Here is a 24,585-nt window from a genome sequence, read left to right on the forward strand (position 1 = left end):
TTAAATATGAATAAATATATAATGACAAAATTGCCCCTCAAATGCATGACATGTGACTTAAAATTGGGTGAAAAACATTAAATTTAACGGATAGGGTGTAAATCGGCAATTTTTACAAAGTTTAGGAGGTAAATTGACTCAAATGCAAGTTCAGGGTGCAAATTGACAATTAGGACCAAATTTAGGGTGCAAATCGGCCTTTTTGCCTTAAATAAATGTAGCTCTGGTTGCGGTCGAAAAGGCTGCGGCTTGAGTTTTCTCGACATCAAATGATAGCACGTTTGGGACTGAGCTCGTTTGAGATCAGGGTATTAAGCATATGTGAGAGTAGTGTAGAACGTTAATATGAAAATAAACAAGAATGCAGACACGTGTACAAAAAAATGTGATTTATTTATAATCAAGCGCGGGGTTACAATCTTTGTGAACTCTTCTGATTCTATCTCCGTATATGACTTGCCTCAAGGATGACGTGCACTTGATCTTGAGAATTTGAGTTTGATTTGGATTTGGATTTGAGGAAGAACGAGCGATTTGGCCGTTTGATGATTTTTCGTGGACTTGAGTTTGGATTTGGATTTGATGAAGAACGAGCGATTTGGTCGCTTGATGATTCTTCATGGACTTGAGTTTGGATTTGGAGATTAAGAACGAGCGATTTGGCCGCTTGATGATTCTTCGTGGACTTGATGATCTTCGTGGACTTAAGAGACTTCGGGATTTGTCAAGAGCGATCTTGCTCAAGTGATTTTTTCTCTTCTTCTCAAGTCAAAAATCCCCTATCTCTTTATGTTGAAAGGGGTATTTATAGTGTCAAAGTTTCTATTTTTGTAGAATATTTTAATGACACTAAAAATAATAAATTCTTTAATTGTATAATTAAATTAATATGTATTTTCCGATTAATTTAAAATTAGTTATTCTCGTAACTAAATTAAACAGAAAATAATTAACTTAATTATAATTGTTAAATAATTTATTAATTTAATCAAATGTCCGATTACCATTTCGAATCGTCAATGACATTCAATTTCTGGTTTTAAGTCGGAATCACATAGCTTTATTTACGATCATCCATTTATGTGCTGACACGAGTTTTATTCAGATCCGTGCCAACTTTGTTAACTTTTGGCCACGTGTGCAATTTTATCGAGCCCTTGGTCGATTTAATTATTTAACGAAGATAATTTACTTCATTAAATTTCATGTGTCTACAAATGCCCCCACTTCAAGTCGTGCTGCAGGTATGTCGTCATCACGTGCCGAAAGCGCAGCTTGAAGTATGTACCTTGATTTGGAAAATTTGTGGAGCTACTTTTCGAGGCTCTGCGGATTTTGTCGTAATCTTTCAATCATATATTTTAGTCAGATGAATTTAATTTTGAAACACTTTCTATCCACCGCCGAAAACGTCTATGCCCTCGCGAAAGTAATACTGAAAAGTACCGGAATTCATAGTTTACAGTATTACTCATCTTTGTTCATGATGGTACATAGAATGAGGCAAATGTTATCACTGATGCCCATGATCAAAATCACATGCCCATCATTATCATTGATGCCCATGAACAAAATCACATGTCCATCATCAAATGCACCAAGCATCTCACCAGACAACAAGCCGCACAAATCCTTCTTTTCTGGCAAAAGACCACTTATCAGCATATTGTTAGTGCGATCAACAGGCCATTTTTCATCATTCTGTCCCATAAAGCTCTATGTGATTCTCTATTTAAGCTCTTGCAATTTTCTTAATTCAACCCACAAAAGAAAAAGGTAGTCTCCCGTGAATTGAAACTTCTAGTCTTCAGCCCCTTATTGACTGGTGTTGTTTTTTTTATTTTCAGGTAGCTTCTCGGCAAAGTAAGGGAGCAAAGTTCATTTCAACAAACCAACATGCAGCAATATGGAATTCTGACCTATTCAATCCATGGAAGTGTTAAAGAGGACAAGGAAGCTCTTGCCGTCAAGCAAAACGATGACTTGGGGTTTGGTGGTGATGAAGAGACCATAATCCTCCACCAGATCCTGCCAACGAAATCGCACCAGCAAGTCCACTCATACTGACACTTTGGCCATAATTGATTCTTGTGATGAGATGGAGGAGGATGAAGATGATAACTTCTCTGAGATAGAGGCGCGGATCAGACGAAAGGAAAGTCGGCGAGGAGAAGTAGACGACCTGCATGGTGTTTGGAACTATAGTTGCAGAGGAGGGAGCTTTGACTAGTTGTTTCTCGTTTGTTGGTGAGAAATGTCAAGAGAGGAAGAGAGAAAAGGGACATACGGGCAGCAGAGAGATAGAGAGAGGGAGGAACATGTTGTGAATAATTGGGGAGGAAAGGTATGAGTGGGGATTATTAATTGACTGACCCGGTTTCCTTTAATTTTTATTAAAAGGCGCACCGCAAAATGGGGAAAGGAAAAACATGAAAACATGCTGTCATTGAAAGCAGGAAAAGCAAAATGCGGCTCAAGATTGAATCGGCTCGGCAGGATCAGCTCGGCTCCTGTTTTTTTTTTTTTACATTTTTTTGACCTTTTTTTTTACTTTTTTTATCGTGGTCTGATTTTGACTTTTTTTATTCATAGTCTTATTTTGACTCTTTTTTTGTAGGATTTTGACAATAAATTTGAGGATTGCGATCGATGTAGCCACCTGACTGCTTTCCAAATGCGTTGATTTCTAGCGGATTTGAAGAACGTAAACGACCTAATCGCTTGACTGCTCTCAATTCATAGACTTGATAGCAGTCAACAAAAGCGTGTTAGGCTTTACACATCACATTCACCATGGCGGCTTTCAAGAGTTTGAAGAACGTAAACGACCTAATCACTTGACTGTCCTCATTTCATAGACTTCAGTCAACAAAAGCGTGTTAGGCTTTACGCATCACATTCATCATGACGGCTTTCAAGAGTTTGAAGAACGTAAACGACCTAATTGCTTGACTGCCCTCATTTCATAGACTTGACAGCAGTCAACATAAGCGTGTTAGGTTTTACGCATCACATTCACCATGTCGGCTTTCAAGAGTTTGAAGAACGTGAACGACCTAATCGCTTGACTGCCCTCATTTCATAGACTTGACAGCAGTCAACAAAAGCGTGTTAGGCTTTACGCATCACATTCATCATGACGGCTTTCAAGAGTTTGAAGAACATAAACGACCTAATTGCTTGACTGCCCTCATTTCATAGACTTGACAGCAGTCAACAAAAGTGTGTTAGGCTTTACGCATCACATTCACCATGACAACTTTCAAGAGTTTTCTTCACGATGCAAGACTTGTTGATCTAGAACAGAAGATTTGTAGGATGTCGGAGCAGCTTCAAGTCAAAGAAGAAGTGCCAAATCTGAGAGATTCCAGAACTGACAACAACAGAGATTGAAGAGACAAAGAAGTTATGAGCCGGTTTTGAAGAACGTCGGAGCAGCTTCAAGGGTTTAGCTTTGCAAGAAGGTCTCACAAATGAGGAAAATGTCAAGTTGCGACTGCAAGAGTTAGAGGCTTTGGACGAGAAGAGGCTTGATGCACAACAACACCTGGAATGTTACAGGCTCGGATGTCACACGCCTTCAACAAAGGTGTTCGACCACAGTCATTTCAAGTTAATGATTTAGTTCTTGTTGTTCGAAGACCCATCATTATGACGCATAAGACTGGCTCGAAAGTCAAGTCAAAGTGTGATTGTCCTTACGTCGTCAGAGAAGTATACACTAATGGATCTTACAAAATTGTGGCAGAAGACGGTTTGAGAATCGGTCTCATTAACGTCGGAGCAGCTTCAAGGGTTTGACCTGGATGTGACAGCTGACTTAAATAATCAGGATTTGCTCATCTCTGTTTTTTTTTCAATCAAACCCTTATATTTTTTTTGATGTGACTGAACTTAAGATTATTATTCTTAAGATGCCTACGTATCCTTCTAAAGAATGAATCAAGTCATCACGTAGTTCAAGATTTTGTTTTTTGTTTTTTGTTTTTGTTTTTTCTTTTGTCTTACGCAGTTAGGCTCGTGCAGACTTGGAGCATACTTTGACGTTTTCAAGCATGGTACTTCTTCAAGAACTTGTTGTTAATGGGACCGATTCTCAAACCGTCTTCTGCCACAATTTTGTAAGCTCCATTAGTGTATACTTCTCTGACGACGTAAGGACCATCCCACTTTGACTTGACTTTCGAGCCAGTCTTATGCGTCATAATGATGGGTCTTCGAACAGCAAGAATTAAATCATCAACTTGAAATGACCGTGGTCAAACACCTTTGTTGAAGGCGTGTGACATCCGAGCCTGGTAGCATTCCAGGTGTTGTTGTGCATCAAGCCTCTTCTCGTCCAAAGCCTCTAACTCTTGCAGTCGCAACTTGACATTTTCCTCATCTGTGAGACCTTCTTGCAAAGCGATTTTCAATGACAGAATTTCTTTTTCTAATGGTAACACGGATTCGACACCATAGATAAGAGAATAAGGTAGCATTTGTGGATGTCCGATACGTCGTTCTATAAGTCCAGAGAGCTTCGCCCAATTTCTCATGCCAATCCCTCTGCTTCTTGCTGACAGTTTTCTTCAGAATGTTACAAAGCGTTTTATTGAATGCTTCTACCAAACCATTTGCTGGGGCGTTGTACATCGAAGAGAAGTGAAGCTTGAAGTGGAATTTCTTGCTCAATTTTTCTGTTGCGGTATTCGAGAAATACTTGGCGTTGTCTGTGATGATGCACCGTGGTATACCATAGCGTTGTAGAATGCTTCCCGTAATGAAGTCCACAACATTTTCTTTCTTTATTTCTTTCAGCGGTATCGCCTCCGCCCACTTTGAGAAGGAATCAGTGGCTGCCAAAATGTACATATGACCGGCCGATGATTTCAGAGTGATGGGTCTTATTGCATCCATGCCCCAGACATCGAATGGGTGTGAAGCAATTGTCAGATGCAACGGCTCAGGTGGCTGATGAATGAAGTTGGCATGAAACTGACAAGCTTGACATTTATGTGCATATTCCATACAATCTTTGACCATGGTGAGCCAATAATACCCTAGTCGTCTTACTTGAAAATGTAACTTTGGTCTTGACTGATGTACTCCACATACTCTAAAATGAACCCCTTCCATGGCTTTGACCGCTTCATCTTTTCCCAAGTGTCACGAGCTGCACAAATGGTTGTGCCATCGTGACACTTCCTAGGGGCTATGCCGAAGAGATGGTGTCGAGCGACAAGCATGCAGGCTGTTTGCAAGGGGTTTGGCTGTCAGTGGCATGTCTAGGTGGCAGTTTCGTAATTAAGACGAACTTCTAGGTTCGAGGCACTTAGGCTCGGAATTTGGGAAAAGTATGAACACGACAAATGTCCGGGACGTCGAAAAGAGTTCAATGCACTTGACGGCATATTTTTATGAGCTTGTATGAATTAATTATGGAAGTTGCCCCTCCTCAGATATTTGATGTTTCCTCCGGCAAAGTCCAGTTGTCTCCAATATGCTCTATAGGGGGGTACATGGTGTCTGACTCTCCACCACCCTCGGTGTCGGCCTTATGGGGCACTAAGTGAGTCACTCCTGGGGGACCTTGGGGAGCCTAGGAGCCGGGCGAATGTCACCAAAGAGTGGTGGCATGCATTTCCATGAGTCAGGAAGTCTCATGGACAGTATTGGCTGGTAGGCCAATATTGCGGGTCCATGCGGGTGGCGAGGTTCGTACGTGGGCGATCCTTATGCCAGCGGCATGGGCGAACTTGTGGGCTTAAGGAATACATGTCGGAACCCCGTGGTGCGCAATGGCCACGGAGTAAAGCGACGTGGGCATAGGTTAGGGGTTCGACCTGGCCCAAAGGAATGAGTTGCCAGCAAGCACGGAAGGGCGACACCGTGCTAGAAGGAAGAAAGCCTATAGTGGGCAGATGCGGGCTAACGGCCTATGAAAGAGTATGCTGGCAAGACAGATATGATGTCGGGATGATATGTGGGAGGTGAGCCGTGGAGGGGAGCCTCGCCCATGAAGTTAGCACCCTGGGGCCGAGTTGCCCATATGATTATCCCCCATGGGTGAAGTGTGGACAAAGGATGCCTATATGCCGAGTGAGCATGATGATGGATGCTCAGGAGGCAAGTAACGTGCGCATGCTTCCAAGGGACGGTCAGATAGAAGGAAGCGAGGACTATCAATGTTTCGACCTACTGTCATGCCGCCTGCTACGAGCTGCAAGGGGCACGCTTGTTAGTAAGGGGTTGGCATGGAAGCCTATCGGTTGGGCGAGTGTCATGGGAGCACCATGACACGAGGAAGCGATCGGTAAGGGGTTGGCATTGAAGCCTATCGGTTGGGCGAGTGTCGTGGGAGTACCATGACACAAGGAAGCGATCGGTAAGCGGATGGCATGGAAGCCTATCGATTGGGCGAGTGGCATGGGAGTACCATGACACGAGGAAGCGATCGATAAGTCACAAGTTGTGAGACTCATGTGTGAGTGGCTTTCGTTGGTGGAACCTCACAAGCAAGGAATGTAAGAGAGAAAGATCGGAATGACACGGGAGGTGCACAAGTAAGAAAAGAAAGTTGGCATCATAAATGTATGTTGAGTTAGGCTGGCCTTGGTTAAGAGTAACCTTGGCGCCTCACGGGTCATATTCCGCTGCGTAGTAAGTAGGCCCGTGACAGTTGGTATCAGTGCCTGGATGGTCGATGCGTGGTGTATGACCTTCCAGGACTGAACATTTATTTAATTGAAAGGGATACCAATTGGACAACGATGAAGACCGATATGACAGGCTTGATGTTGGGTGCGGTTGCATTGTCCATGCAAGCCTTTGAAGTTATGAAATGGCCGAGAGCAGGCCAAGAGTAGCCGAGAGCAGGCAAAGAGTGGCCAAGAGCAGGCCAAGAGGGGCCGAGAACAGGCCAAAAGTTGAGGAATGAGCAAGCTAGAACAAGGAAGGGAAAGGCAAGTGCCTTATATGAATGTGTTGACACTTGTGGGGGACTAGGTGAATTATCCAAGGAAGAGTCGAAGGAGCATATCTATCAGACCTTCTCCTTGAGATCGTAAGCAGCCAAGAGTAGGCCCACTTCTCAAGGGGAGTCATGAGTTGTTACATCCTCGAGATTGTAAGCAGCCGAGAGTAGGCCCATTTCTCGCTGGATCCTTGAGATCGTAAGCCGCCAAGAGAGAGCGCATTTCCAAGGAAGCTTTTAGCAGCGCTCCTTCGATGGTCGAGTTCATGAAGCCAGAGAGTTAACACAAGTTGTCAGCGATAAAGCCAAGAGTGGGCAAACAAGAGATTGTAGATGAGGGTTCTAGCGAGCTCCTATATGACCAGGTTGGGTCAATTGAGTGAGGTGAAAGGCCATATGGGGCCAAGAGATCAAGAGGCCGCGGTGGCCAAATCTGAGAAAAACCAAGATGGCAATGGTGAATTGAATGAAAGCGGGCAGTGCCGATTGTCAGATAAGATGAGCGATGGATGAATGTCGCAGTGGGTGGCCTTACCTAGGTGTGCACTTGAGAAAAACACACTCAATGTGAGAGGGCGAGCACTATGTCTTATGGGGGACACGTCTTATGGGGGACGAGCTCGTGTAACGTCTTATGGGGGACGCACTTCTGCCTAAGTTGTGGGAGTATCAGGTGCTCATTTGAGAGTTAAGGCTGGGAAGACAAAGTTGATGGCACTATCCGTATCAAACTTCAAGAGTGTGAAGCAAGAAGAAAAGTAGGGGAGAACCCCAAGCAAGAGGAAAAGTGGGGGAGAACCCCAAGTGCTACGAGAGGAGTAGCGAATGCGAAGCCAATACTACCAGGCAAGAGGCCAAGAGGGTAGAGTGATTGAGCAAGGCAGACCAGCCCACAGAAGGCAACTGCGAGAGTGCCGGGTGGTCATGCCACACCAGAGTTGTTAGCAGGCCAGCCCACAGAAGGCAACTGCGAGAGTGCCGGGTGGTCATGCCACAGAAGAGTTATGGGATAGTAGGAAGACTTCCAAGAGGGCAACTGCGAGTGTGCCGGATGTCTTGCCTTGATGATGGTGGAATGTCCCAAGTGTGGACAAGTGAAGAGTGAAGCAAAGCCGGGGATGCTATGAAGAAAGCCAGCATAATCAGTGAGAAAGGCGGACGAGGGTGGATGTTAAACTCTAGATTGCTTATGCAAGAGAAAATGTTGAAGGTTGTCTTTGGCCAAGTTCACAGATGGGCGCAAGTAGGCGGTGAAGACATTGTCATTTGCCAAGTTCACGAATGGGCGCGAGAAGGTTGTGACCAAGGTGTGTCAGCTGCCAAGTTCATGAGTGGGCGCGAGAAGGTTGTGACAAGTCATGCTAGCCAAGTTCATAGGTGGGCGCGAGAAGGTCGTCACGAGATGTGATTCCAAGGTTGGAGGGACAACAATAATTGAAAGAAGTATGATATTGAGCAAGCCTATAGAGCCAGTGAGAAGCGGACAAGAGTTGCACGTCAATGAAGAGCATTGACATTAAGTGGGGGAGGGTGTCACGAGCTGCACAAATGGTTGTGCCATCGTGACACTTCCTAGGGGCTATGCCGAAGAGTTGGTGTCGAGCGACAAGCATGCAGGCTGTTTGCAAGGGGTTTGGCTGTAAGTGGCATGTCCAGGTGGCAGTTTCGTAATTAAGACGAACTTCTAGGTTCGAGGCACTTAGGCTCGGAATTTGGGAAAAATCTGAACACGAAACATGTCCGGGACGTCGAAAAGAGTTTAATGCACTTGACGGCATATTTTTATGAGCTTGTATGAATTAATTATGGAAGTTGCCCCTCCTCGGATATTTGATGTTTCCTCGTGCAAAGTCCAGTTTTCTCCAATATGCTCTATAGGGGGGTACATGGTGTCTGACTCTCCACCACCCTCGGTGCCGGCCTTATGGGGCACTAAGTGAGTCACTCCTGGGGGACCTTGGGGAGCCTAGGAGCCGGGCGAATGTCACCAAAGAGTGGTGGCATGCGTTTCAATGAGTCAGGAAGTCTCATGGACAGTATTGGCCGGTAGGCCAATATTGCGGGTCCATGCGGGTGGCGAGGTTCGTATGTGGGCGATCCTTATGCCAGCGGCATGGACGAACTTATGGGCTTAAGGAATACATGTCGGAACCCCGTGGTGCGCAATGGCCACGGAGTAAAGCGACGTGGGCATATGTTAGGGGTTCGACCTGGCCCAAAGGAATGAGTTGCCAACAAGCACGGAAGGGCGACACCGTGCTAGAAGGAAGAAAGCCTATAGTGGGCAGATGCGGGCTAACGGCCTATGAAAGAGTATGCTGGTAAGACAGATATGATGTCGGGATGATATGTGGGTGGTGAGCCGTGGAGGCGAGCCTCGCCCATGAAGTTAGCACCCTGGGGCCGAGTTGCCCATATGATTATCCCCCATGGGTGAAGTGTGGACAAAGGATGCCTATATGCCGAGTGAGCATGATGATGGATGCTCAGGAGGCAAGTAACGTGCGCATGCTTCCAAGGGACGGTCAGATAGAAGGAAGCGAGGACTATCAATGTTTCGACCTACTGTCATGCCGCCTGCTACGAGCTGCAAGGGGCACGCTTGTTAGTAAGGGATTGGCATGGAAGCCTATCGGTTGGGCGAGTGTCATGGGAGCACCATGACACGAGGAAGCGATCGGTAAGCGGATGGCATGGAAGCCTATCGATTGGGCGAGTGGCATGGGAGTACCATGACACGAGGAAGCGATCGATAAGTCACAAGTTGTGAGACTCATGTGTGAGTGGCTTTCGTTGGTGGAACCTCACAAGCAAGGAATGTAAGAGAGAAAGATCGGAATGACACGGGAGGCGCACAAGTAAGAAAAGAAAGTTGGCATCATAAATGTATGTTGAGTTAGGCTGGCCTTGGTTAAGAGTAACCTTGGCGCCGCACGGGTCATATTCCGCTGCGTAGTAAGTAGGCCCGTGACACCAAGCATCAGAGGAGTACTCTGTCAAATGATCTCCGATATAAAGTTTCTTTGTAGTAGAAGAAGCGCGGTGTTCGCCGCTTGATGCTCCACCTTTGCTTCGAATCTTCAGGAAGCTTCTTGTGCTCAAGGTAGTCGATAAAAGGATTCCTCCAATCTTCAACATCAATGGTGTGAACTGACACTACATGAGAACTAGCACACTGGAGTGAAGGTTTTGTTGTCACGACCCACCTTTGGGAAATTTGGATGTCTAAAATTTCGTCTTCAGACAATGCCAAGGTCGCCGCCAAGTTTGCCAATGCGTCTGCCATTTGATTTTGTTTCCGTGGCACATGTGTGAGTGTAACATTATTAAACCCCTTCAAGAGTTGTGTGGCGAGTTGGAAATAAGGTACCAAATCTTCCTTCTTGACCTCGTAATTAGTGAGCAGTTGATCAAACACCAACTTCGAGTCTCCATACACTTCGAGACTTTGGATTTCAATTTCTGCAGTCCTATGATCAAGGCTTGGTACTCTGCGACATTGTTGGAGCACAATTCCCCAAGAGTGAAAGAATAAGGAAATATCTGCTTTTGTGGTGATACAAAGATAACACCAGCCCCTGCTCCGTCTACCCTAGATGAGCCATCGAAAAACATCTTCCAAGTAGGGTGGACCTCTGCAAGGAAGACTTCCTCGTTTGGGAATTCATCTGAAATTTCCCAATCCACTAGAATAGGGTGGTCTGCCAGGAAGTCGGCCAACGCCTGTCCTTTCACTGCTTTAGCGGGCACATATATGATGTCGTATTGGTTCAATAATAATGCCCACTTAACCATGCGCCCGGTTAGAACTAGTTTAGATAATATAAACTTAACTGGATCGGCTCGCGCCACCAAGTATATTGTGTAAGCTTGCATGTAATGTCTCAACTTTTGAATGGCGAAGACGAGTGCAAGACACATTTTCTCTATCGGTGGATAATTTAGCTCAGGTCCAGTGAGAGTCTGACTTAAGTAGTACAAGGCTTTCTCCTTTTTGGCTTCATTTTCTTGGGCAAGAAGGGCCCCAAGTGATCTCTCTTGAGCCGCGATGTAAAGGATAAGAGGCTTCCCGGAGATAGGTGCACCCAACACCGGAGGATTCGCCAGGTATTTCTTTATGCTCTCAAAGGCCTTGCGACAAGCTTCATCCCATACAAATAGAACATCTTTCTTCATGAGTCGACTGCATGGTTGGCAACGGCCCGCCAGGTTTGATATGAACCGTCTAATGAAGGCAAGTCATCCTTGGAGGCTTTTCAACTCGCGCAAATCTCTTGGCTCTGGCATTTCCTAGATGGCTTTAATTTTGGATTGGTCTACCTCGATGCCTCGGTGCTTCACGATGAATCCCAGAAATTTTCCCAAACTGACGCTGAAGGCACACTTCAAAGGATTCATTTTTAACTGCTATTTGTGTAACATGTCGAACACCCTTCGTAGATCTTGCAGGTGATCACTTCTTTTCTTTGGTTTGACAACCAAATCATCAACATAGCATTCTACATACTTGTGCAGCATGTCACCGAAAATTTTCTGCATAGCGCGTTGGTATGTCGCACCAGCATTTTTTAACCCGAATGACATGGCCTTATAGCAATAAATTCCTTTGGGAGTTCGAAATGCAGTGAGTTCCTCGTCTTTTAAGGCCATCCTTATCTGGTTGTACCCTGATGATCCGTCCATAAATGACAAGACCTCATGCCCGGTTGTCGCATCCACCATGAGCTCTATGATTGACAGAGGGAAATCATCTTTTGGACATGCCTCATTTAAGTCACGAAAATCTACACAAACGCGGATTTGCCCGTTCTTCTTCTTGACAGGATCAATGTTTGCGATTCATTTGGGATACTGAACCTCTCTAATGAAGCCTGCGGAAATCAACTTATCAACTTCTGTTTCAATTTGAGGAATAAGTTTTGTTCGAAAGCGTCTTTATGTTTTCTTGGTTGGCCGAGCCTCCGGTTTGACAGCAAGCCAATGAACTGCTACATTTGGATCCAGGCCAGGCATTTCTTTGTATGTCCAAGAAAATACATCTTTGTACTCGAGCAACAGATCGAGATATTCTTTTTCTTCTTCGGAACTTAAAGACGCAGTCACAAAAATAGGACTTGGGTCTTCCTCTGTTCCCAAGTTAATCTCCTTAAGTTCGTCCATAGTGGCTTGCCCCCCGTCTTCAAGTTCTGGGGAACTTCGTCTACTTCAATTTTAAAATCTTCATGATCGTCTTCCTCTAAGACATCTACTTCTGCTACCGTGACATGATAAGAGGTTTGGACAATGTTATTCTCGCCGCCATTATCGAGGTTGCTATCACCTTTTTGGCCAGTGAATATGATGGTATGTTGCTTTACTTTGAGTTGATCCGTGGAATCCACTTCTAACACACAATGCCTCTTCATGCGTGATGGGATAAGACTTCGGATTTCCTTGCTCTCCGCTTGACCACAAGTCGTTTTCCTCTTGCATATCTGTCATTTTTTAGGTGCCTGGATCATTCCCAATGCAGGCTTTCGCAGAATGAGGTTTGACTTTTTCTTATCTTTGTCTAAACTTGACATCCTTTTGAATACGGAAGGCCGAGTGGTTGTACTACCGATGAGATTGAAGACTGAACCTCTACTTGTTGTCCTGTTCAAACGGTCAAAAACCGACACCCTTGTGATTGATCCTTCAATGCGTTCAGATGTTGCTCTTCGAGAACCTGGACGAATGCGATCGAACGACGAAATGCGAGGGGTTGACTGAACCTCTTGACTCTTCTCTTCAACTACCTCGACACTGATATGTTGCACATTGGCTCGCTCCGCCCTCCTCATTCCTGAAATTCTGATTGGCTTGCTTGAAGTGAAACCGAGACCACCTTTAGAAGAATTAATTGTGGCCCTTTACTTTCTTAACTTCTTTTGCGGCTCATCAAGGTCATGCGCCATCTTTGCTGCAGCTTGGTCGTCCTTTTTTCTTGATTAACCAAAGTCGTATCCAACATTTTCTAACAGCTTGTATGCGTTAGGATCAAACCCTTCACTTGTTCTTTTCTTAGACAACGATCCATGTTCCATCTTACCTTGAATTGGTTTGACAAACCCCTTTAATGGCTGCTTTGTGGGATTTCGGTTACTCACCTTTATTACTGGCAATGTTGACTCCTCCTTCAACAATTTCACATCATCCTCTTCTAATTTTCGTGGGCACTCTTTTGACTTTGTCCCCACAAATGGAGACTCCTCCTCCCTTCGTCTAGAATTCGGGACATAGCGAAGGACCGAAAAGGCATGGCTGGCTGTTCTTTCCGCAGACGATGTTGCCACTTCAGATGAGACTTTTTGCGACACTTCACCATGAAGCTCAATATCTTTTGACTTGGCATCGTTCTCCCTAACTTTAGAAGCTTTCCCCACAGAGGGTACTTCTTTCATTGACTTCTCATCTGTGTAGAATTTAGAATCCGCAAATTATGATTCAGCTTCAGTGAATGGTTTGGTATCTCCTATTACGGTTTTCACACCTCCGCGATAGAACTTGAAGCATTGGTGTAAAGTGGATGGCACGATGCCATTTTCATGCACCCTTGGTCGTCCCAACAACAAGTTGTACGAGGTCTTCGCATCGATGACATGGAACAAGGTGTTTGATTATAGCTCTCTGATATCCATGTCTAGTCTGATCATCCCTATCGCCCTCTGTCCTCCTTGGTTGAAACCTTGGATCATGAGACGACTTCTTGATAACTCATCAACGTTGATGCCGAGTTGAGACATGGTTGACTTGGACATGATATTTACTGCTGACCCTCCGTCTATGAGCATGCGATTCAACTTCCGCTCTCGCATGTACCCTGTCATAAAAAGATGCCGATTATGTGGATGCCCCCGTCACCAAGACCTGCGCATTTTCAGAAGAGGATTCATGTGCCATAGAATGAAAGTTATCGCCATCTTCTTTGGGACTTCCATGGTATGATGCCGTGCCTGATTCGTCATCAGAGAAAACGTCTTCCAAGATAGGGCTATCACCATGAACGGATAGAGGAAATTTCTCCTTTGGCTCCTTCTCCTTTAACACTTGCTTTTTCCCACTTTGAGAGGCATGCTTTATTGCTCCCAAGCTCTCCAAGGTGATGACTGGTTGACGAGGCTTACTAGCCAGTGCCATAAATATCGTGGGTTGAGCTCTAGCCACACTCCGGGTGACAAGGGCAATTGGTTCACTCTTTGATTTGGAGAATGCTCGTTTGGATTTCTTCACCGGTTCGGCCTCTCTGTTTGACCTCGCGGTTGTGGGCTTAGATTTCTTCGTTAGGACGACTTGGTTGTTCTTAGAAGTCATCGCACAAACGAAAGATTTCTTCGGAGAAGGAGATGAGAGGCCAAAAATGTCCCACTGGCGTGCCAATTTGTAGAACGATAATCTAAAAACAAACAAGAATGCAGACACGTGTACAAATAAAATGTGATTTATTTATAATCAAGCGCGGGGTTACAATCTTTCTGAACTCTTTAATTGGATATGATGAAGAATGAGCGATTTGGCCGCTTGATGATTCTTCGTGGATTTGATGATCTTCGTGGACTTGAGAGACTTCGGGATTTGTCGAGAGTGATCTTGCTCAAGTGATTTTTTCTCTTCTTCTCAAGTCAAAAATCCCCCATCTCTTTATGTTGAAAGGGGTATTTATAGTGTCAAAGTTTCTATTTTTGTAGAATATTTTAATGACACTAAAAATAATAAATTCTTTAATTGTATAATTAAATCAATATGTATTTTCCGATTAATTTAAAATTAGTGATTCTCATAACTAAATTAAACAGAAAATAATTGACTTAATTATAATTGTTAAAGAATTTATTAATTTAATCAAATGTCCGATTACCATTTTGAATCGTCAATGACATTCAATTTCTGGTTTTAAGTCGAAATCACGTAGCTTTAATTACGATTATCCATTTATGTGCTGACACGAGTTTTATTCAGATCCGCGCCAACTTTGTTGACTTTTGGCCGCGTGTGCAATTTTGTCGGGCCCTTAGTCGATTTAATTATTTAACGAAAATAATTTACTTCATTAAATTTCATGTGTCTACAAGTAGAAAACTATAAACAACTAAGTCTCTATGTCGGTTCTATTGTCTTCCTTGTACCACAATTGCTTATAGGCAGGCAAAGTTCTAAGAAACCCTAGCAGGAGGGTTTTGGTTCTCTTTCTTCCTGCGTTGGCTGCAAGTATATGACCTCTCATTCGGTCATTCCCTATGTTGATCTGCCTTTTAAGAAAAAAGAGAATAAAAAGAAAAGAATATTTTCTTTTTACATAAAAAATTAAACAATTCTTCGATATCGGTCAATACCGAAAACCATCATTTGAAACACAAACATATGGAATTGTGGATGCTTAAATCTTTGAGGGAGGTTTCAGTTCGTACCTCCAGCAATAATATTTGGACATCATTACTAAAAAACATATATCTCAACTTACATATTCTATTTTTTCTTCCTTTTTCCTTGATCCTTCATTTATTGCAAGAAAATCTCAATTTAAAATATAACAAATTGAATAATACATTTATTTACTCATTTTATATAAAAATGTATTAATCTTAATGAACAAAACTATGTGACTAGAACTTTTCATACACTTCGGTTTGAGCGTGAGAACAAAACTCATTCATTAAAACCTATAATTTTTTATGTGATTGATACAACTATGCGTGTGAGTTGCATACTAATGAATGAAAAAACAACATCAATTTTATTATAAATATAGGAAATGAATGAAAGAGAAAATTAATTTGAGCAGATAGTCTCTTTGATTATTAAGTTTTTTCCAAATTGTGTATAATCAATGAATTCGAAATCGAATATGAAAGAAATTGATCATATCACTTATTACTAATTTAAAATATGGGCATTTTAAGAAAATATGGAGATCTAAATAATATTTTAGTTATTTGTAAAAGTAAAGCGGAAAACCATTAATAACTAAAATAATAAGGAGGTCTAGTCGTCGTCCAGGTACATTTTTTGAAAGTATGAATATAAGTTCTTTGTGAGAGAGAGAGAGAGAGAGAGAGAGAGAGAGAGAGAGAGAGAGAGCAACGGGTCGTTGAAGATGGCGGCCCAAGGCTCGACGACAAACTGGAGATACATGGCGGATCCTCTACACCGCTGCCGCACCCAATCGGACTCGAATTCCCTAGCCCGTCCTCGTCATGAGATGCTCTGGCGTTGAGAGAGAGAGAGAGAGAGAGAGAGAGGTTTGCGCAGGTCTGCTATTGATAATAGAAACTGTTTCAGCCAGATCAGTAGTCTTTCATCTTAATCAATGCCATGACCCATGCATGCATGTCTTATATCTCCAATTAATATTTGACATCTCGCCAGTTAGTTGCAATTTTTCTTCAACCTAGACATCTAGTATAAGAAGAGGAAGAGAAGCTCTCGGAATCACTGTGTTCATGGCGTGGCCCATCATATTTGTTTTTCCACCACCAGCTTCTGTGTTCATCATAGCCATGTCGGTCATCAGCTTCACTGCAGGGTCAGCTTATTCCGGGTTCTCGGAGGTGAGAGGAAACCACATGCAGTATTCCAAGTTTTGGAAGATTAGCAATAAATCTGATCTTCAGAAGTCAAAGAAAATTTTCATATCTGCTAGAAGAGGCATGCAAATTCTCTATACTCCCGCAGTTCTTGCTGGTCTCACATCCTTGGTGTTCTTCCCTCATAAGTCATAACGACGATATCAGATATCTATTGCTCTCGTCAGCTCTCACCATTCATGTCACGATCTCAAAATTTCGAGTATGAAACTCTAATTTCGAAGTCGTGAAAAACTTTAAAACAATCTAAATATATCGAAATCATTTTAAATGTCACAACGGATCATTTCTAAGTTCAAAATACAACTCAGTCAAACCGATTATTACAAAACTAAATTTATAATTTAACATTATAACAAATAGAAATGTATAAATCCACACAAAATCCTCATAAGGAAATCAACATAAAGTCCTCACCACAAGATGGAAATAAATAACTTCAAGACTTCAGAGTTGTCATTCGATTCCCACTAATCGACACCTACGGAATTATCCCATACACCATCGAATAAGTGCACCGGGATTGTAAACATAAACCTGGTAAGGTTTGCAACTCATATGAGTAAAACAACAATAAAACTCGCATATCAATATATACGAAAATCCACAAATCAACAAATATAAATGCACTCATGACTCATTAGACGGCCCATCTGGTTGTCTAATAGTGTGAAAATAAATGTACTCATGAGAATTAAGCAACCCCTTTGTTTACCCAAATACATTTATAATACGGGTACTCATGAGCGCTGGTACATCTCTGTTTCCCCTCATGTAATACACCGCCGACATTGGATAACCTCATGTTATCCAATGTCAAAAATATGGGTACTCATAAGCCGATAACTCATATGTTACCTCATATGCAGTACCCCGACAGACAAACTAGAGCTTTAACTGTATCGTAACTTTCGCCTGGCCAAAGGCTAGGTTCCGACATGCCAAACACGTTCGAAGACTGGTCCGAAGACATAAACACGTCCGAAGACATCAATCACGTCCGAAGACAAAAACTCGTCCGAAGACAAAACTCGTCCGAAGACATCAATCACGTCTGAAGATAAAACTCGTCCGAAGACATCAATCACGTCTGAAGACAAAACTCGTCCGAAGACATCAATCACGTCCGAAGACAAAACTCGTCCGAAGACATAAATCACGTCCGAAGACAAATACGTTTTAACAAAACTCGATGTTAAAACCACGTACAATAATCATCATGTCATATTGTACAAATCAAATCACATGCTCGATATATAAATCTCATAACCAAATGAACATATTCACGATGAAATCATGACAATATATAATATAGCAAACTATATATATGTACCTATTTACTATTTATACAAATATATATTCCACTATATCTTATACATGTCAGATTTCATTCTTAAAAATTCTGTATAATCTTAAATCTCCACAAGGGTAGATTCGTAAATGTGAGATTTTACTCACCTTCTTTCCTGCGTGCAACTTCCACGACACTGAAAGTAATTTCCTCACTCGTTTCGTCGGTCACCTAATAGCATGATAAATGCTTAGAAAATTATACGTAAAATATTAGGTGACGATTTTCAGTACAGCTAAATGTTGTTCATAAAACATTGTTCACAAAACAGTGTTCATGTTTACTAATCAATGTTCCAATGTACTGTTTTTACTAAAACACTGTTAACAGTGATTGCTTTCACCATGACATTGTTCACAATTAATGTGTTATCGAAAAACTGTTCACTAAACACTGTTCATACAATATTCACAGTAATATTCATGCGGCGTCACTGTTCACCGACCGCCACCAATGATCACTAAATTTCATCACCACAATCTAAATGACATTCCTGACAACTTCCTAGTTCACCGCAAAGTCTAATTCTGAGCCTAAACACTTCAATTTATTAAGAACCGAAAAGCCCCAATTTAAAAACCTATAATTTCTTTTCCTCGATTCTCCTAGCACACAACGATTGGGGTTAAATCTTTTGGAGGGTTTGTAGTATGGAAGGAGAACTTCAAAATGAAACATGAATCGTACCGATTGGTTGCCGGAGGAGGGAGATCCGACGAGTTGAAGTTCGGCGAAATATGCTTTTTTGGGAGAACTTCCGGGCTTCACCGCTCCTAAACGGCGGCGAGATGGCGGGTTGCGCTACCACCAATGGCGGGTGGCGCTACCACCAATTCGGCGGTCCAAAGTTGGCTGCTCGGGAAAGAAATTTATAGATTTTTTTTCGGGGTGAACAGTATCCGTGAACAGTACCGATCCGAATTTCTGATTGTTCTCCCATTGTTCTCTTTAATTCCCCTATTTATTCTATTTTCCAAAATTGTCCAAATATTTTTTAATTCGTAACTTCTTCATACAAACTCCGATTTAGGCGTGCCACGTGTCCACTAATTCATATCGACGAGCCCTACGACTTTCATGTAAGAAGTTTCCTAAAAAACCCAATGGGTCAAAAGTCAACTCTTAGACTCGTCAAATTGAACGTTTCCGAACAATTAACATTTCGAACCCTTTCGTTTTCATTCTCAGCTAATAAAATTGGACAATGATCAACTTAATAATATCCGTGAACTCATTGAAAATTTGATATGAATTTTTCGAGTTATTACAATTCATTTCTTGAAACGACTTTTGGAGGTACCATTATGTCGAATCTTACTGTGTCTTATATTCAGTTGACTTCAATTTGATTGGCGAAGCTATATTTACATTTGTGTGTTTCTTCGATTATCTCATCAATCTCAAGCTGATAACCCGAGAGCAACAAATTCAGGGCAGGAGCTCCTGTGATGACAAATTCTCTGCATATTGTATTCTTTATTCTTAGGACAGGTTTTTAGTTTGTTTAAAATTCACGACCCCGTGCCATCAACCAAATTTATACAACTCTTGTAGGGATTACATTAGTTCGTTCAATTTGTCACAACTGTTTGAGTAGAAAGTAAAAGCGATTCAAGTAGTTACATTAAGATTTTTTACGTGAGTTGCATGGTCATAATCTACTAACAATAAGTGCATAACATAATTTCCCTAAGTAGAGTACAGGCAAATAATGAAACTTTCCTTCATCCTGTCAAGCTTTAGGTTTGACACAACTATCATGGAGATTATCTCTGATTGGGCTATAGTCTATAAGCATATCTATTTTTCTGATTTTGATACTATAGAACTTGTAATGATGCCCAAAGGTAAAGCTTTACATTGATGATTTAAACCGAAGCCTGACCAGGGAGCATGATAGGGTATTGGTTGTTTACACATTTGCTAGATTTACAAGCTGCAACAGGCAAAATCTTGAGGTGCAGGTTTAGTTTATCAATCATGACAACATGTATGTACTACTCTCAATTGAAGGTAGACATATGTCTCGTAGCCTCCCCTTTTGTTGGTGGAAACGGTGTCCCCCGCTACCATTCAATATATATTGTTCTTAAAGTTTGATTTCTCAAGTCTTGTTCAATTTGCAGGTTTAATTTATTCACAAGTACAGTGGAGGGATAGCGCTGGATTTTGCAATTCCTATCACTCACTCTTGGACTCTTGGTTACTTCATGTCTACTGTCACTGTGATCTATGCTCAGCACCACACTATATCCCAAGGGCTACCAGAGCCACCAGTTGACTTGAAGTACCCTGGAATTCTATTATTTCTACTCGGGAATCGGGATATTTGGCAATTTCTACCATCACTACCTTCTTTCCCAACTGAGATCATCATCATCCTCGTCATCTTTATAAAACTCGAAAAGCGATGATGATAAGAACTATCAGATTCCAAGGGGTGGATTGTTTGAGCTAGTGGTTTGCCCACACTATCTATTTGAAATAATGGGATTTGTTGTAATAATCCTATTTTTCAAAATAATTCTTAGTTTGATTTGAATTCAATAAAGTTGTGAAATTTAGCTAGAATGAATGTGATTGTTGCGACGTCACGAAATGGAAAACGGAAATGTTCTCGGAACGTTTAATTCGAAAAATGTGACGTTACCGCAACCTATATATCGACTTTTATTCCATCGCTCGGTTGCGAAAACTTTCTTCACGAAAGTTGTAGAGGTCGTCGATACGAGTTGGTGAGTATGTGACGCGTTCTAATCGAAAGTCGGATGTGGAAGTTATTAACGTCGGAAGTTAGTTTCCGATTTGGAAACGAGTATAAAAAGTATGTTTTTGTGATTAGGATTTCCATTTCAGAAAACCCTTTTTCTCTCCTCTCTCTCCGCCTCCCTCTCCCTCTCCCCGAGCTTTTCTCCCTCTCTCGGCTCGCACCGCCGATCTCCCTCCTCCGAGGGCCGTGTCTCTCACCGCCAGCCCAGGGAGCTTCGCACGGACATCCGCAGCTACCCTCGAGCTTGCCGCGTCGCGCCTCGCCGCAGCTAGCTTCCTCGAGACAACCCGAGGCTTGGAGGATACCTCCTTTGTTCCACGCGACGTCACCGGCAAAGCTTGGGTTCAGAGACCCGTTCGTCGTTACCGCGCGCCACCCTAGCACCCCCTGCAGAGCAATCGAAGCTCAAACAACCGTTCGTCGCTCGCCCCGGCTCGATTCGACATCGCCGAACTCGCGAGTCTCTCCGGTGGTCTTCACGGCATTGCTGCACCCCCACGAGGTAAGGGTTTGCTAGATATATCAATTGGATTGTTTGATTATTGACTCGGAGTTGTTGGGTGGAGAATCAGAGGTTGGAGATGGTGGAGAGGTACCGCCGCCTTAGGCGGCGCGTGTGGGAGCATGGAGGGGTTTGGAGGCGGCGTGAGGCCGTGGAAAGCGAAGGGGGAAGAAAAGAAAGGTTTTGGAGGCGGCGGTGGCGTGCTACGCGCCGGTTTGGGCTCGTTGCGTGGGCCCCACGCGCTGTCACAGTGAGTGGCGCGTGAGCGCCACGCGCGGCCTGCCGGAGGTGGCGCGTGTACCAAAAATTGCGTATTTGTACAGTAATACATGAACAGTAACCGTGAACAGTAATTTCGTAAAACCAAAAATTGCTGAACAGTAACAGATTATTACTGTTTCGGCATTTAAAGGTTTACGAAACGTTTCTAAATTATTTTCTTATCTTTCAAGGTGATCGATAAATCAATGAAAGGAATTATCTGCGGAAATTGTGGAATTACGCTCGAGTCGATAAGGTGAGTAAAATCTCACATATTTACGAATCTACCCTTGTTGTGAATTCAAGATTTTTGCAAGAGTTTTAAATATTGAAATACGACATGTATATGATATAGTGGAATATATATATTCGTATAAATGGTAAATAAGTACTTATATATATAGTTTGCTATATTATATACTGTTATGAATTCATTGGAATTGGTCATTTCGATGACGAAAATTATATGACGAGCATATGAATTAATTTGTACAATATGAGGTGAAATTATTGGACGTGATTTTAATATGTGTTTGTTAAACGTTTTATTTTCGGACGTGTTTACGAATCATGACACGTATACTATATAGTGGATTATATATATATATATATATATTGTATAAATGGTAAATAAGTACATATATATATAGTTTGTTATATAATGTACTGTTATGATTTTATTGTGATGATGTCATTTCAATGACAAGATTTTATCGAGCATGTGATTTTAATTTGTACAATATGAGGTGAAATTATTGGACGTGATTTTAATATGTGTTTGTTAAACGTTTTAGCTTCGGACGTGTTTACGAATTATGACACGTATACGATATAGTGGATTATATATATATATATTGTATAAATGGTAAATAAGTACATATATATATAGTTTGTTATATAATGTATTGTTATGATTTTATCGTGATGATGTCATTTCAATGACAAGATTTTATCGAGCATGTGATTTTGTTTTGTACAATATGATGTGAGATTGTTGTACGTGATTTTAACATGGAGATTGTTAAAATATTGATTTGTCTTCGGACTTGATGTTTGTACAATATGATGTGAGATTATTGTACGTGTTTGGCAAGTCAGAACCTAGCCTTTGGCCGGGCGAAAGTTACGATACAGTTAGAGCTCTAGTCTGTCTGCCGTAGTACTGCATGAGAGGTAACGGGTGGTTATCGGCTCATGAGTACTCAGATTGTTTTGGATGTTGGGTAACGGGTGGTTACCCAATATCGGCGGTGTACTACGTCAGGGGTAACGGATGTGTACCAGCGTTCATTAGTACCCGTATTATAAATGTTTTTGGGTAACCAGAAGGGTTGCCCGATTTCTCATGAGTACTTTCATTTCATATATTTTTGGGACAACCAGATGGGCCGTCCATTGACTCATGATGGCATTTATATTTGTTGATTTTGATTTTTCGTATATATTGATATGCGAATTATATTTTTATTTAACTCATACGAGCTATAAGCTTACCGGGTTTGTGTTTACAATCCCGGTGCACCAATTCGATGGTGTAGGGGATAATTCCGCAGGTGTTGATTAGTGGAGATCGAGTGACGATTCCGAAGACTCGAAGTCGTTCGTTTCCTGCTTGTGGTGAGATTTCTAGCGTGGATTTGAGTGTGAGAATTTGTGTGGATTTATTGTGAGTTTTGTGAGAGATTGTGAGGATTATTACATTCCATTTTATGTAATGCTGAATTATAAATTTGGTTTGTAATAATTGGTTTTCTGAGTCGTATTGAGAACTTAGTGATGATCCGCTGTGCATTTAAAATAATTTTGATTCGTTGAGATTGTTTTTGGTGTTTAACGACTTTGAAAATTTTGAGTTTTTAAACTCGAAATTTTAGGGTCGTTACATTTGTAGAGTTCTCTTTTATTTCTGAGACCTTGTATGCATTCGCCATGGCCGTCGGAACTGCGTTATATTTGACTAGTAGGAGCTATGCTACTAGGAGATGGTATCTGTCTAAGTTTAAACATTTTTCTCAAAATGTCAAGGCTCTAATTCCATATCTTTTATAGAGGTATGCATGCAGATATGTATCAGACTATAAATTATCATGTTGGATATTTCAGAACTAATCCTGTTTACTCTTTTATGCAAATCCATATCTATCAAGCTCTCTATAGCTGAAACTGTTCTTGTTTCAGAATTTGCTGACATATTTGCCGGGTCTATATTGGAATCAGGAATAGCTATGAAAATATGAAAGATGGCACTTCTAACAAGTTTGTGAATTACTGATGTATCTGGAGATGTACTACGACCACCTTGAATTATGTTCCACTTTTTTACTTTTTTGAATACTTAGATGAATTAGTCAGTGTCTTCGGAAAAATATAGGTAATCAGGGGAAGGCAGAATGAAAATTATCAAGCCCGATCTTACTACGAAATAAGATAAATCATTACCCTGCCTCAGTACTTAGAATCAGAATTATGGATATCCTATTTAGAGAATATTGTTTCTTAGCTGTTGTAACAAAAAATAATAATTGTTTCTTAGTTGTACATCAGAATCGAGGGTTAAGTTGGTAGTTAATTAAGTGCTGGTGCATTTACATATCTGATGAAGAAATGTAACCATCATTAGCAGCACCTTAAATTTATTTATTTATTATTATTTTTTTTGGTTACAAACGGGGCTTAAAAAACCCAAACAAAAAGGAACAAGAAACTAACTAGAAGAGCAAACTCTCCTAGCTCTTGTGACAGCAGCAAGATCATCAATGAAGCATTGGGCAGCATGAACAGGAGGACTCTCAAAGGTGACCAACCCTTTGTCATGGTTAATACTCATTCTAGCCATAGCATCAGCAGTCATGTTGGCTTCTCTAAAAATGTGGACCAAAGAAACAAACTCCATGGAATTCATGAAATTTTTGCAGCCCTGCAACAGAGATCCAAGAGGATGCAAGGAGAACTCATTTTTCTGCACAAGCTGCACAAGAATTGCAGAGTCTGACTCTATTTCCAATCTGTTGATATGCAAACTTGAGGCAATTTTGAGACCAAAAAATAAACCCCAGGCCTCAGCATCTAAAATTTCACCAATGCCAAGGTTAATTTGAAAACCAATGGTCCAGTTACCAAAATGATCTCTAATTACTCCACCAG

General features: G+C 41.8%; 1 pseudogene; it reads left to right on the plus strand.

Moving 5' to 3' along the window:
* Positions 1 to 16,413: 16,413 nt before the first annotated feature.
* Positions 16,414 to 23,490, plus strand: LOC126783836 (uncharacterized; annotated as a pseudogene).
* Positions 23,491 to 24,585: the final 1,095 nt, after the last annotated feature.

Source organism: Argentina anserina, chromosome 2, assembly GCF_933775445.1.
Source record: "Argentina anserina chromosome 2, drPotAnse1.1, whole genome shotgun sequence".
Classification (NCBI taxonomy): domain Eukaryota; kingdom Viridiplantae; phylum Streptophyta; class Magnoliopsida; order Rosales; family Rosaceae; genus Argentina; species Argentina anserina.